Source organism: Fringilla coelebs, assembly GCF_963513975.1.
Source record: "Fringilla coelebs genome assembly, chromosome: 3".
Lineage (NCBI taxonomy): Eukaryota > Metazoa > Chordata > Aves > Passeriformes > Fringillidae > Fringilla > Fringilla coelebs.
The window spans coordinates 114,463,632-114,479,412 of NC_140030.1; the positions used below are offsets into that span (position 1 = coordinate 114,463,632).

Consider the following 15,781-nt stretch of genomic DNA (forward strand, 5'->3'; position numbering starts at 1 on the left):
ACGTGATTAGGAAAAGGCCAGTGACGTTTTAATTATTTAGCATAGCTACAATTCTGACTAGAGGGAAGAAACAGAGAGCAGGGTAACAAGTGAGGGAGGGGAACTGTTGTTGTATGGAATGGAAATCCTGAAGGGAGTTTGCCATTATTTGAATTGGGTTTTTTATTGTTTTAAGAACAGGAGAAAAAAAATAGAGAGGAAAAATGCACAAAAGTATTTTAATGTGGAAGATTTGCTTTTCCTGTCTGTTGTTATATTCTGTTCGGTGCTGCATCATGTTATATCTGTATGTGTGCTTCCACGTCTCATTATCTGATGGTCTTTAAGAAAATATGAGAACTTGAGAACAAAAAGCCAAACAAAGCCCACATTTGCTCTTGCCAAATTTTATCTCTTTAATATAGAAGGATAATCGTGAATATGTTCACTGTGTGCTTAAATATACTCCTTCTGTTTCTCAAATTATAATTAGCTTTTAACAATCCCCACCCCCACCAAATCAACATATACAAGTATTTTCCTCTGCTTTATGAAGCTAAAGGCTCTGCAGAGCATAAGGTAGATTCCTGTCTCCCCAAACACTTGTCACTTCAGTACTCCAGCACATTGCTCTGGACAGAATTCGTTTTTGCCACTTGCGATTCAGTGGGAAAATCTTCCCTGGACCTCAGCAAAAGCCCCAAGCCTGGGGCTGATTTGGCAAGGTCAGACTGAAAACATCTCTCCACACTTACTTAGAGCAAGGCACGGCTCAAACCCTGCTTTGTCCAGCTGTCAGAGGCCTGAAGTGGGAAGTAGCTCAGGCACAAAGACGGAGAGATTGATCAACTAGAAATACATCCATCGGAACTTGGGGGCTGAGGTGTCTCGGATCCTCCTCTCCAGGCTTTTCAGCAACCATCCCTGCCAGAAATACAACAAACACCCATTCTTTTATTAGCCCCTTTGGTATCTAATAAGGCTCTGTTTGACAGCTCCAGCTTCTGGATTCCTGCTGCAGCAGCCTGCTCCTGCTTGTATGCTCTTAAGATAGGAGTCCGTGGGGGTGGGACCTGTTAAACACAGAAATACTAGGAAAAATGGGCTCAGAAATGTCCCTCTTCAGTGGGAGGTGGGAAAGAAAGTTCAATTGAGCTACTCTACTGCTCTCATGAATCCAGGAGAGAAAACCCATGAGGATAACTTAGGACTTTAGAGAGAGAAAATTTAGGAGTTCAAAGTCACTGTGTCTGTTTGAAGGCAAGGCCAGTTCTGTCATGCCTTGCTCACCTCTGACAGATTCAGAAATTACGGCTGTACCCCCCACAAATCCTGAAATCTGGTAAAAGGTGTGCAGAGCCTGATCACCAGTTCTTGGGCAAGAATTGTTCAGCCAGCACTGAGGAAATTTTGTTTCCTGATTTGTGAACTGAAAAGATGAATTTGGGATGAAACAGGAAATCCTATGAAAACCCATGTGCAGAAGATTTTCTGACTGGCCGCAAGAGGCTATCAAAATCGGAGCAAAATTTTCCTTCCATCTATGCTTTCTTAAAACCCACAAGTGCCAGAGCATAACTCAGAGCTCTAACTTGGAAAATGGAGAGATGCCCTGAACTTTGAGTCAGGAGCAAGAGAAAAACCAAAATTATAAAAAACTGTGGTTAGGAGTATTCTTCCCCATTTAAATACATCCTAAAACCATCAGTGACCTTGAGACAGAGAAGTTCTTTTCCCTTAAACTCTCCAATTTCTCAGCCAGTCTTCAGTCTTTAGGGTGTGCCCTATGCCTTCATCCTTATTTCTTGGACAATCTGATCTATCTGCCTTTGGGGCAGATAACCTCAAAATGTTGGCACTCCGGGAAAATTGAATGGATTTGCTTCCAGAAGGGAAATTTGCCCAAACAACAAGGAAGTGCTTTTGAATGTACTGACTAATTATCCCTGCTTCTTTTTTAATATATCTTGCATTGTTTCATACAGAATTAGCACATTTCCAGAAGTATTTAATGATCCCATTCTTATTCTTGAATGATTTTACCTTGAAGTCTGTAACTTGGGTATTGGGTACCCCTGAAAACAATTGGACCCAAGACTACCAGCTGGTTGGAGACTGCTTTATTCTGTGTGTCTTACCACCAAATATTCTGGGAAGGTCACTACCAGACCCACGAGACATAAGGGAGAGCTTTGAAATCTCTGCTTCATAGTGGTATTCTTTATAGTACTTCCCTTAGTGGCAAGCTTGCAGCAATGTTTTTAAAAAAAAAAAAAGGTAATTAAGACATTACATCAATCAAAGAAGCTAATCAGAACAAAATGCTGATTTCTGTCTCCTGTTCTGTTTCTCTTTGGATGGAGAGCAGTTGCTGATATGTGCGCTGGACTTCTAATCCTTTAATGGGGGCACAGGCTTTTGAAGACTCCCTCTCAGAGGTGCTATTACCAAATATATGCTTCTAATTTAACTTCTCATGCCATATTACAGTAGCCTGAAGCAATTTTAGGTGTTGGGTTTGTGAGAAAAGCCCAATGTTGATGTTTATCAGATGACCTTTTAAAGGGTAATGTGGGGGTTATCCATTGGCATGATTAAGACCATATGTAGGTGACTTTTCCCAGGCATTTCTTCCCGCTCTTCAAAATCCCATCTATTTTTACCCGAATTCAGCCAGGTACCTTTCATCTCTGGAATGTTTATGGGCATGACAAAATGAGACTGAAACAAAGCATTTACTCCTTCGGAGTAATTTCTATTAGAAAAGTCAGGAAAATTTTCCTGCATGCGTATCTAGTGTCAACACAAAGATATTGTGGATAAACTCCAACTTTCTTTTAATTTCGACCCTTTCAGATATTTATAGCAGTTTTCCTTTCCCTCCTCTGCTGCATTGTCCCTTTTTGCAAAGATTTCTTGAAAGACTGTGGAGAACTGACTTTTCTCTGTGAGATTCAGCTTTTAGTGACCTTGCAGGGATGTCCTGCTATGAAGCTGCTGAGAGACAGGGATTGGAAGAATCCATTACCTGTGCTACAGACAAGGACAGAGGACAAATCTCCCTTGATGTTGTGCCTGTGAGAGCATAATTTTTGCCATTTTGGAAGCTCAGTATTTTCCTCATGGCTCGTTGTCTTGGTAGAAAGCAGTTGCTAATGTTTCCTTCAAGTCTCTGAAAATATATTTCTAACATGTATTGTGTTTTGTTCTTTTTTCTTTAGCTCTTTACAGACTGAAGATCTTTCAGTTAGTGGGTCTCAGCACCATCAGCTGGTACTGCTTAAAGGGATGCCATGGTAAGATTCACTGCAAAGCATGGGTGGAGATAAAAAGGTGAGTATGGTGCTTAAATGTGAGCCAGAGAAGTGGGTGATGAGGCAGGAACTACAAACCCTTTTAGGGGAGGAAACAGGGCAAGGACCTTATGAAGACTTCAGGTTTTTTCAATGAATTGGGACTTTTGTTCATGTAAGTAGTTTTTATGAGTCAGTATTTTGAGGTAAGGTTACAGCCTGGACTATCTAAAATAAACCCATCTTGGAGCAGTTCAATATTGAGAAGCTGATGATATTTTAAGTTTTTCTTCCCCAGATTCATAATTTATTATTGGAAAGTATTAATTACTCCTCTGCCACCAACCATCCAAGTGCTGAGACATGCTTAGGAGATACAGGTGAGAAAAAAACTCGAGACTCAAAATTATGTATGTGTTGCCTTCAGAAAGAAATTAGGGGAGAGATATGTGTGATATCCTAAAAGGTACTAATAACAGAGAAAAAAACCATTTGTTTCTCCTGATGTATTAAAGGGTTTTGTCTAAGTATCAGATACTTATTAAAGCTTAGTTTATGTGAAGGTAAACTGCAGTCAGACTCAAATTCTCGTACTTACTTATGACGTGACACAGTGAAAAGTTGGGACTGTGACGTAAGAGCAAGGAAATCCTGTCACTCAATTCCATTTGGAATGCTCTCACCTAGTGCTGTGTTTACAGCAGAGAGTGCAGTCCTGGTTTCCCTGGGGGTGGGATGGTTGTGTCTCACAATCAGGTGCCATTTCATGACCACCTTCCATCATGTATCAGCCTGGGGTTATGGAGGGCACAGGCAAAATCAGGGCACTCACATCCAGTTGCTGTGGCAGCTGATCCTGCGAGGCCTGCCTGTTGCAAAGGCCAAAACCAGCTTCCCCACCTCTCTTCCCGTGGGGGACAAAGCCAGTGGTGTTGGAGGCACGTCCTGCAGGCTGAGCACTGCACGGGAGCCGTCACCTCGCACGGCCAGCACGCACCACACGCTGAGCCCCCACGGGAATGGGCTCGGGAGGCAGAGCTCCTCACCAGCTCAGCCTGCAAAGGCAGAGAGCTGCCCTGCCGAGTTCTGGGACAGCACTCCTGTGGCTTGGGCACCGCTAGCATTTCACCCGGCTGTGAACCTAGGGCAGCTCATGGCCTGCCTCTTCCAGAGCACTGGGAGGCTTTCAGGTGTTGGAAGGGTTTGTGAAAGCACAATAACTGCAGAGGCCTGCAGTCAGGTTTTACCTTTTCCATGGTAGTTACACCAGCTCCTTTTCTGGGAAGACATTGCACAGGTTGGGGCTTTGCTGGAGAATACTTCTAGATCTCCCCTTAGCCTAAATGTATGAATTATATTCAAATAGCACAGGAATAGCTTGTCCATAAATTCTGGGTAACAACAGCCATGAATATTATCTCATCAGTTATACTTCCCTCCCTGCCTATGTTCCCCGGTAGCTTGCAAAAGCTATCACCATAAAATTTAGGGTGGGATTTAACATTGGAATTTGGGCTCCTTAATGTGAAAGGAGGCTTTGAAAATCTCTGTCTTAGCAAACACCAGCTAATAATAATGATAACAATAATAGAGATAAGCTGATTCATATCTCCCCACCCAAAATATTTATATAATGAATTATTTAATTGTATTTTATCTTCTGATGAGTGGGTTGGTAGCCTTTGCTTTGCGACAGACCCGGAGGAGCTATCGTGCAGTCTGATGCCAAGAATATGTGTTATTTCGTATTCTGTTATTTGCTTTGTGTTTAAGGTGTTGAGAGGAAATTTCCCAGCAATCAGCCCTAAGTGGTTTTGCAGTGAGCAAGGCTTTCAGTGCTTGAACATCACTTAGTAGAGGAGGGGGGAAAGAAAAAAATCCCTTTATTTGCTTTTTGTAATTCAGAAATTTGCCATATATCTAAAGAAAAGCGTTTAAAACAAAAAAAAAAAGGCAAGCCCAAACATTTGAGTGTACCCAAATTAATTCTCGTGTCACTTCATCTGCCTAATTGGGCCTAAAAATAGCCTGTGGGAAGGAGGACCAGCAGCCTTGAATGTCTGAAGCAATTTGTATCAATTATTTCCCAGGCAAGTGAAAGCCCTTGCCTGAGTGCCTCCATTAGCCAGGTGTCAGAGCTCTGTGTTTTCATTCCAGGCTTTTCTCTGGGAACGAGGTGTGTGCACACCAAAAAGCACCACGGAGGAACTGGAGCCTTGGCAGGACCAGGAGGGTGCCCAGAGCAGCTCTGCAAGGAAAGTGAGTGCCTTCACTCCTCTGTCATCAGCAGTCCCTGAGAGCCATCACCACCCACCAACAGTTCCTTGAGATAAGGCCGAGCCAGCTGGGAGAAGAAAGCCTTTGATATTCCTGCCTTGCTGAGTAAGTATGCCATAACAATAATACTTTGAACTTTTACAGCACCTTTTCATACCAGGGGCTGAGTGCTCCACAAACATTCATTCCCCAAGCCTCGTACCGCCCATTTGAGGAAACCTTTTTTTCTTTTTCATTGTACCACTCTCTCAGGCCAGACCTTCCAAAGAGCTCAGTGCCCATTTTGCTGGCACCAGAGAAATTGTTTCCTTTGTGTTGCCTTAGATACCTGTGGCCAATATCCATCATGTTTACCCAGCTCCTGCCCCAAAATGCTTACTGCTAGACTTCTCAGGTCTGCAAAAATTGAGCTAAAAAACTTGTGAACTGCTTTGTCTCCTGCTGATAACCCTCAGAGCTCCCCCATGAGAACTTTTTTGACAAATCAAAATTCCATCAACCCTCCACCCTGTTTTAGTCAGACCCTTCTGTTTTCTGTAGCCAGATTTCTTTTTAGCTGATGTAAAACCTTACCAAAAAAAAAAAAAAGTAGATGCATTTGTTTTGTTCATCAGAGGTATTTTCTGTGATGCTCTTTTGTTTGGAAACCGAGCAAGAACCTACTTGTCTCAGACAGAGACATACAATAGATAAATAAAAAGAGAGATGCTGCATCCCAGATAGGCATTGTCTTGTGCTGTGCTACTTCAGGCAACAGGATTAAACTTTGATTTTCATCTCCTGTCTGCATTCTCAGTGAGAAAATACAGTCAAGGCCAATTTTGTAGTTGATCTATCTCTATGGAAAGTTGATTCCAAAGTGGTGCCAAATGTCAGTGAAGAACAGGTCAGGTTTTCACAGTAACATCAAGAGAATCTTCCAGGGAGAGTGAGCTAAGAGTGCACTCTGCAGCCCAGAGGAAAATATAGGTGCCATGCAGTCCCTGGTGCATTTGGGGAGTACACACATTTTATTTTCTCAAAGGACATCACCTGTACAAGCATTCACAGCTTTCATCTCTACCCCTGCCCCTTGTCTGGCCAGAGCATCCAAAGGGTAAAGCCTTTACATGGGAGCGTTTGAGTCCTGCTCCAAAGTCAAACAATCCTCTGATGCCTTCAGCTCTTATGTCCCCTAATGCAAGAATATCAATAAATCCCCTTGGTCTGTTTAATTCTGGGGCAAGGTAGCTATGTGAGCTGGAAATACAGCTAACAGCTTATTTCTCTTCCTAAAGTATGCCAGAGTCTTTGGCCATTCAAATCCCATGAATCTGAGGCAAGTAATTCATACACTTGTTGCAGCGACCCTGATTGCTGAAAATTGGAATGTAAACTTCAAACATAGGGTTGCTTATCCAAGCCAAGTTTCTAATCTTTTGAGATTTGCCCATCACAAATCATAAGTGCAAAGTGGAAAAATGGGGGAAATCTGGAGTGATGGAGCCTAGCTAAAAGCTATCAAATACATCATCTCTTCAAGTAAGGCTGGAATAGCATGGAAAGGGCCTGATATAACATGGAATATAGCCTGCTGATCAGTTGAACTTCCTTTAACATGTATCCCTGGGAAAAGAGAGAGACACTAAAGCCTAAATGTGGAAAAAAAATTAAAAGAGAGAGAGACAGGCAGAAGCAGCAGAACTGTTTGAACAGTCTTTGAACTGCTTGAAAGATATGCCCCTCACCTCACTTCCTTAACTTTCCCTGTAAGCCAACAGCTGCATTCCTCACAGCTCATGTCTGGAGCGGGCCCACGGAGGTGGTTGGACACCTAGGAACAACACTGACACTGACAGGGGGGGTGCAGGGAAGGTGCAAATCTTTTGCCATGTGTGTAGGTATGTAATCACTTAGCAGATAATCTCAGATTCTGTAAAGACAGTCATTCATTTTAAAACAAAGGTGACTGCTGCCAGGAAACTGATCAGTTTATAATTTAGCTTTAGCTCTCAAAAAGTCCTCACCATTAAAGATTTGTGTAAATCAGAATAGCCCCACCTTCCTTTCAACCCAGAGCATCCATGTCATCTGACTGAGCTTCTCTGTCACTGTCACCACAGTGTGACTGTCCTCCCTCTGAACGAGCCGTGCATCAATAAGGCAGTGGAAGGTGAAATGATAGAAATCAATCTGCCTCTCATTAGTGGGATGAATAGAAGTGCTCTGGGGAGAGGGATCGATGAGGGGGTGAGGAGATGTGTTAGGAACTGGTTAAAAGAGTGATTGAAGAAGGATGTTAATACTTTTTTTCAGATAGTTTGGAATAAGCTTTGGAGGACTTTTGGATAATGGTGTCTCAAGTGAACAGTGTCACGTACACTCCAAGTATAAACACTGCTTGATAAAACGAGCTCAGGGGAGATGTTTCATGTGAGGCAGGTGCCTTTATGTTTTTAGAGATTTCAGAGAGTTTTCAAGTAAGAACTACACATTTTCCTATAATGAGCATGGGTGTTTGTAGTTTGCGCTGGAACTGAGCCACTGAACACACACAAATATTCTGTAGGCATAAGATATGTGTGTATTTATGTTTGCCTGTGCTCAGGCACACACAAGCCCACACAAATAGCAGGAGAGCCACTTATACATATTTATTTCCCTTTTTTCTACTAGGTAGCATATTCATTGCTGCATTTGTAGCCCAAATACTCACAAGGAGGAAAAAGTCGTTTCCCTATAAGCAGAAATAGAGATGAGGAAATGTTTCACTCTGGATGCAGTGAGCATAAAGTGTGGTATTGAAGCAGTTCTGGAACAGGCAGTGTGGACACAAGAAGAGATCTTTTCCCAGGCCTGAGCACCTTGCATTTCTCACAACACAAATATGGCATTGCTGCTTCTGGGATCGTGGCCAGCTCATTGCAGTGCAGCACTCCAGAGGGAGGCAAGGCAATTTGCCACAACACCTTTTCCATCTTGCTGCCTCACTCAACTGCTGCTGTTACAGATGGCCAACATTTGTGTCTTAAACATTTATCCTGCAAAACAGAGACTTGTATGAAAAGTATTTGGTGCACCAAAATATTTTCCTTAAGTTTAAATTTTCATCTTGTCTCGCTCTTCAGGAAACATTTTCAAATTTTAGATGTTGTTTTTTCTCCTTTTTGTCATCTTCCTTCTGTCTCACACTCTGTTTTCTGAACACAGTAGGTATTTGCCAATGTTGAAGGGTTTGGTGGGAGGGTAATTTTCTCCTTTTTGTTCCCACTTATTTTATTATTTTTCCAGTTATTCAAGGCTTTACCTATATTGTTAGTGTAGTGCATTAAAAGTTTGACTAGCACAGGATCTCAGCTTCCTATCGCACGTCTCAATGAAATAAGTACAAGGCAAAAGATTATATTAGAATCATCTTTTTTTTCTCCTTTATCTGAAGATTGTAAGATTGCTAAATAGATGTAAAAATACTAAGCATTTCTTAAAATTTTGACATTGAAGTTTTCCATGCAGTCAGTGGCAGATGGAAACTATTACTGGGAAAGAAACAGAAGCGAAAAGTTTTACAAATATTTTGGGTAAAGGAATACAATTTGTCTCAATTTGAATTCTGAAATATAAACGACTTGAAAATTAAATGAGTATTTAGAAAACTCCACTTGTTGTCTCTGTGCCTTGTACATGCAAGTTGAGGGCAGGGTCTAGATGGGCTTTGGCTGAAAAGCAGCGCTTCAAGTTCACAAGACACCAAGAAACCTCATCTCTTCACACTCAGGTTACTTCCCAAGATCAGACCAAGACATGGAGCTTTCAAACTCTTGGTGAGCTGAAATTTCTGAGAACATTTTCTTACGAATGCAGCAGAACATGTTGCTCCTAAAACAAAGCCTGTCTGCTCAGAGCTCCGGATTCCTAGGCCTGCAGCAGTCCTCAAGGAATCAAGATGTACATGTTTTTCTGCTGAGTGTATTTGAGATGTCCCAGTTTATTTTTGACAGGACTTGTTGCCAGGCTCAGTGTCAGCATCTAGAAATCGAGATGAGATCCTTCAGCACAGTGAATCTGTATTTTACATCTTGACTGTTTCAAAAAAAAAAGCCTGGAGTGGGTGGACTTTGCACCACTCTGCTTCAGGTAGCCAAGATTCTGTTTAAAGATTATATTAGAGGTTTTGACTGATTTCAAGGCTCACCCTGAATCCTACTTGTGTCTCATGCTTTTTGCTTGTGGGTTCAGCATTTTGTCGTGACCTCTGATCCTGCAGAGGTACTATGAGAAAAGGGATGGGTTCTGCCTGTCCTTCCAAGAGGTTTGTAATATTAAGGAAAAGCTTGTTACAAGAAAGAGAATATACAGGGATGACAAGTAATTACTCTCAGAATATAAACAAGGTGTTTATTCCCATGCAGAGAAGTGGATCAGCTGTTTCACCAGGAAGGGTCAGGTTTTTATGTGTGTCTTCCTATGACATCCATGGGCACTGTTCCTTGGGAGCAGTTCTAGAAAGCTGCTGTTGCATTTCTGAGCGTCTGAATGATGGTTACACCGCCACGTGTGCAAATAGCCGCTGCTGCCAGGATTTTATCATTTGTGGCTGTTATCAGAAGGTGATGGTTTTGGGCCATCCATGTGAAAGATGGGAAAGGCTGCCAGGGGTCTGGCTCTCCCCGTGGTTGCACCCAAGCCCCCAAGAGCAGCGGGGCTGGGGGGAGGAGCACAGGGTGGTGGTCACCCTGGTTATCCCACCGGGAGCGGGAACGGCAGCAGCAGCTTGGCCACGGAGCAACGCTGGAGGAAACGCAGAACAATCGGCAGGGAAATCCAACCCAAAATAACAAGCTGGCCTTCACGAAAAGGAAAGGTCACTGTTTGAAAGCCACTATTTGAGAGCTGGGAGGGGTTAAAAAAGAGTGAGCGGAGGCGACTCAATGCCTCTGCAGCTCCAAAGAATTCCTTTTTTATAAGGGAAACAATGCAGGAGAACAATGTGGATACTTGCAGCGCTTTCGAGGCAGTAGATTTTTTTCTTTATAGAAAATAAATTGGAACTGCTTCCATAAACAAGAGGCATTGGCTACAGAAGAAAGCGGGAGCTTTTGTGGAGATTTAAAAATAACCAAAAGTAAGGAGCGCGCTGGCAAAGCGTTCTGTTTTCTCAGCATCGCACGGAAAACAGCCTCAGAGACTGAGGAAGAGAAAGGCTGCGAAAGCAGATTGGGAGACATAATGTGGTAAACTTCAGATCTGCCAGATTTTGTTTTGGGAGCCAATGTTTGATGATAGGTTACCTCATGATGGGAATTGGATTGCAGACTTTGCCAGCTCTTTACCCAAACATCTAAAATCTTTCAAAACATTTTTCTACAGCAGACAGGCTTATTCCAACAAATTATATTACCATGTGCTGTGTCCTAACTCAGTCTGGTTCTTAGAGCTGCCCATAACTGAATAGTCATGAATTCCAGACAAACATCATGGTTTGCTGCACTCATGCTGTAACTGGCAAATAAATTTACCACACAAACAAAGCTCACTCAACCCCCACAATGCATTAACCTCAGCAGCTTTAACTTTTTTAAGGCATTTACTTAACTGTTGGGGTTCTTTTTTCAGTTCATAAAGATAAAGCAATGTTGGTGGTGTTATCTGATTCCTGACCTCTCTAATTACACTAGTGCTAGCATATCCTCTGCTGCTGCAGAGGGTTTTTCTACTGGGAAAGCTTATTTCATTTTTCTGAATGAAAATAAACTGCCCGGTATGCCCAAGTACGCAGCAGTAAAACACTTGCTTTGGTGTTGGAGAATTTGGTGCCTAAAGGTAGGGGTTTTATTATTTTATTTTATTTTATTTTATTTTATTTTATTTTATTTTATTTTATTTTATTTTATTTTATTTTATTTTATTTTATTTTATTTTATTTAGCATAGATGAGTCTCCAATGACTTAATAGTCACAACAATGTCAATATTACAGCCAAAAAGTCTTTATCAGATAGGTGTTGAGGAAAAAAATACACTGATATTTCTGTGCTGGCACACATCTCTAGCTGGGAAACAGCAGAGGAGCTGTACTGTACAGCTGTTAGCAGAAAATTTGGGAAGAACTGCTCTGGTGAAATTTGGGATTCAAGCTGAGGGTTCATCAGTGGTGATGTTAACACTGTCAGAATGGCTCACTCACTCTCTACCAGGCTGGTGTGGCCTCAAAGGCTTCCCCTGCTGATGGCAGTGTGTGAAGTCTCTGCTGAGCAGGCAGTGGCATCCCCCCAGAACACCTCCTCACAGCAGGGATGGAGATGGACCAAGCCCAGCGCATGGAAATGGTCTCTCCAGCTGAACACTCAGTGAAGTGACCAGAGACCGTGCTCAGCATGAACCAGGTGACCTTCTCCAGGTCATGATTCTTGCACCTTCAGAGCCACAGTATCACTGAGCTTTTTGTTCCCCAGGCTTTCAATCACCTCTCCACCAGGCAAATACTCCCCTGGGAGGCTGCTGTGCCCTGTGCACTAGAGAGCCTGGCAGGTGACCCCATTGGTGAGAGGAGGGCAGCTGCAAGCAGGCAGCCACCAGGAAAAGATGGGAGTTTCAGTGGTTTCTGAAGCCTGAGCAATGGGGAGCTGCCCTGAGCTAAGCAGGAGTTAAGCACAGTCATGCAGAGGCCTGGCTGTCATGATTTAAGGTCGCTTAGTGAATATCTCTAAGAGTAGGATTATAGACCATTGTGCAGGAGAAAAAGAACTCTTATGTAAGACATGACCTGGGAGGCATCATGCCAGGCTATGCCTTCCAGATTTGGAAGGATTCAGTGTTTTGTATGGCATGATGGAGAGTTTTGAAAAATAAGCTTTCCTCTTTGGTGCAGGTCAGATGGGTGATACCTGGCAGCTTGTGCACTGCCACTGTGTTAACCTGTGTGCCTCTCCTTCCCTCCCTGTTCCACAGGCACAACCAGAGAGCAGCAGGGAGAGGTGGGTTTGTCCTGGAGGATTCAGGAGCTCGGTGTGAGCTCTGAGCCTGCAGCTCCAAGCTGCAGCAGTACCCAAGGTCTGCACACACGCGCGTACAGGTACTCTCAGAAACATGGGCTGTCCTGACTGGGACCTCAGGAGCTGGCAGTGCCAGCTTGGAGAACAAGAGTCACTCCCAGCCTTTTCTTTTGCCTACATTTGCAGTGTTCAGTCAGTTTAATTACTGCTGGGCCTTTGCCCATTATGGTGTGAAATGCTTCAGGAGCTAAAGGGGGAAAAAAAGTTGGGGGAAAAAAAGGACCAAACTGTGGTCTACACCTCCGGAGGAAGAAGGCATCTGTCAGGACAAACCCTTAAGAGAAATGGGATAAAGAATACTGGTTTACTAAATCTTTTGTATCTGTAGGTAGTTCAAAGATGTCTCACAGTCGTTCCCATTAGAAAGGCAAAGGAAGAACAGAAAAGCGCTCAGCCCAACCCATTGAAAGCAGCAGCACCTTTGTGTTCTGTAGTGTGGCAGGCATTCATAGGCTGGCGTTTTTCTTTGGCATCTACCACTGGAAGAGGAAAGTTCTTTGCAAGGTGATAGTTCCAGCCTTGTATTGAAATGTGAGCAAAGAGGAACTTTCTCAGTTGGATTTGGGTTTATTCACAACACTTGTAAACAGTGTTACCGTGAAGATAACACGTGCAGGGAGTGTGCCCTGGGTTTACCACAAGTGATAAAGGATTTTGGGACAGGGACAAGGCAGTTTCCCCTTCAACATACTGGTTTTTTTTTCTCAAAGAATTATGTGAGAGCAGAAAAGTTGCAATGGCATTGCAGTTCCCTGCACAGAAAATAACCAAGGAGGTGAAACACGGCCAAGTGGTGCCATTCACCTGCACCACAACTGGGACCATCAGTGAAGTGACAAGGACTGAGCAGCTCCTCCCTTTAGCAAACACAGCAGTAATGTCAACCAGGATCACCCTTTTCCACACCACTGGCATACAGCCAGGTCTTGTGAGCCACAACACCCCCTGCTCTGGGGTGGTCACTGCTCACTGATCACAGTGAAAACAAACTTGTCTACAGGCACTCTGCAAAATTCCCACCTTAGACGCCACTGAAGCTCAGCTTTGGCTTTCAGGCATCTCCCCTGCAAGCCATCTCTTGTGTCATTTCTGCAGGGGATACATTGTTAATTAATTACTTCCATTTTTTTTGTAATTTCCAAAGAATATCAGTTGACTTTTACAGCCTCTTCAGTGCTCCCCAAGCTTCACACCACACCTAATTGCCTGTTTTCACTGCCTGAAGGTCTTTTCTGACCTGAATGATTCTATGAATTTGGTCCATACTTCAGCTTAAGGGAAAAGCTACACGTTGATTGCATTTTGGAGAAAAAGATGTGAACGTCCACGTGTAAATTTATCTTGTGTTTTGTCTTCCAGGTTCACTCGTATTGTAATTTGCAAATGGCAGAGCCGTGTTGCTCTTTATTAAAAACAATAGCACTCTCAAAATTTTGATGGAGGTGAGGATGGCCGGGGCCGTGATTCTGAAAAATAACTCCCACATCTTCCCCGGGACCTGGGCAGAGACAGGTGGAGCTCGGAGTGCCCCCGATCCTCCCGCGGGTATCGGCGTCCGCAGCGCCTTCGGGAGGGGATCTGCGGCACAGCTCCTTCCTCCAGAGGCTGGGCTCAGCCTGCAGTTTCCAGCAGGGTAATCACCTTTCCAAGGCAATACAAACACTTCCCAAGAGCAGCTGGTGAAGATGGCTCAGAAGCAATGACAAGAATGCCCTGAAAAGTTTGGTCCATCAATCCAGCTTCCAGGCATGGTAGGGAAGACACAGCTTTAGATAAAACATCAAACGCTCTATATTTTATTCTTTGTGTTTGTCTGTGCTCCCATTCTGATCACCCCTTGAATTATTATTTTTCAAAAAAGACATCTAGGAGAGATGACATCATGTTTATTCAGGGGGAGCCATCATTTCCATCTGTTTAAAATACACCAGGTGTGTTTTAAGCCCTGCAAACACACCGAGAGCTCCAGAGTTTGTAGTGCAGTTTTCTGCAGCGCTGATTTATTCTATTTTACAGTAACCATGCCCTGAGGTACCAGGTAGGCTCAATACCAGGAGCAGGAGTAGCAGACCTGAAAGATGCTTTGGGTAGAGCCCAGCCAGGTTTTAGGCAGCCTGCAAAGGCTGGCCTTGCAGTACAAACCGGTCTGCTGTTGCCATCTGCTGGAAAAATCCCTAATGGATATTTCCAAAAGTTGGGAGGAGTATCTGCTCCTGTCACAGAACTACTGGGGGCTTTTGCCCTCTAGCTCTGTGTGATCTGCCCAAGAACAACGTGTGCACCAGGCTGTTACCACTCTCTGCGCGGTGAAGCGCCTTCAGCCAAGGTCAGTGTAAGAGCAAAACAATCCTTCCAATAAAAGCCTGCTACTAGAGAGGCAAAAAATTATCCTTGCAAAGGAATTCCTCTTTCTTCTCCCTTACAACTCCCCAGTTTCGTCACACCATAGAATGGTTTGGGTTGGAAGGGACCTTAAAAACAGCCTTGTTCCATCCCCTGTCTCCTGGCCAGGGTCACCTTCCCCTCGGCCAGGTTGCTTTGCTGTTCCTCCAGATCTGTCACCCGAGCTGAGCTATCCCCATTCCACACATGTTCACACAGAGACCACACAAACTTTGACACAAGTCCTACAGATCCTATTCATCCCTACACATCAAATCTAGAATTTATTTCTTTCTACACCCTTTGCACTTATTTCTTTCTCAAACTGTCACGCCCATAAAAGTATTTCTGCGCCCTACTCCTATGTGATTTTTAGGGGTATTGGATATCATTTCCTTTTCCCTCAGATATCTTTTCTTCTTAGCAGGAGTCTTCAAAATCCTTTCCTCCTCCTAAAGGCTCTGCAGCTCTTCATTCTGGAGAAGGTAAGAGCACATATTATGTGGGACAGGGAAATCCCTTCTCGCTTGCAGCAGCCTGAAGCCATACAGGCTGATGTTTGCCACAGGCATTCTTAGCTCTGTGTCATCAGGCCCCAGTCTGATCTGCGAGGTGTAATTGCCATGGCATTAAATCCTTCGCTAGTGGCCAATCACCCCCAGCCCACTGGATTACACGGCCAGGAGCTGGGGGTGACAAGGGCAGGAAGGGTCTAGGAATCCTGGCGGCTGCTGCTGCTGCCGCTGCTGCTGCTGCTGCTGCCAGGGCTTTAAAGTGTCCTGCTTAAAGAAGGAGTCCAAGGGCTGTGAATCCTTGCCCA

General features: G+C 43.8%; 1 long non-coding RNA gene across 1 annotated transcript; it reads left to right on the plus strand.

The window, feature by feature from the left end:
* Positions 1-5,439: 5,439 nt before the first annotated feature.
* On the plus strand, positions 5,440-15,447 carry LOC311152514. The gene is made up of 3 exons (XR_014616077.1): positions 5,440-5,654; positions 13,939-14,330; positions 15,389-15,447. It is a non-coding gene; the product is annotated as an uncharacterized lncRNA (long non-coding RNA).
* Positions 15,448-15,781: the final 334 nt, after the last annotated feature.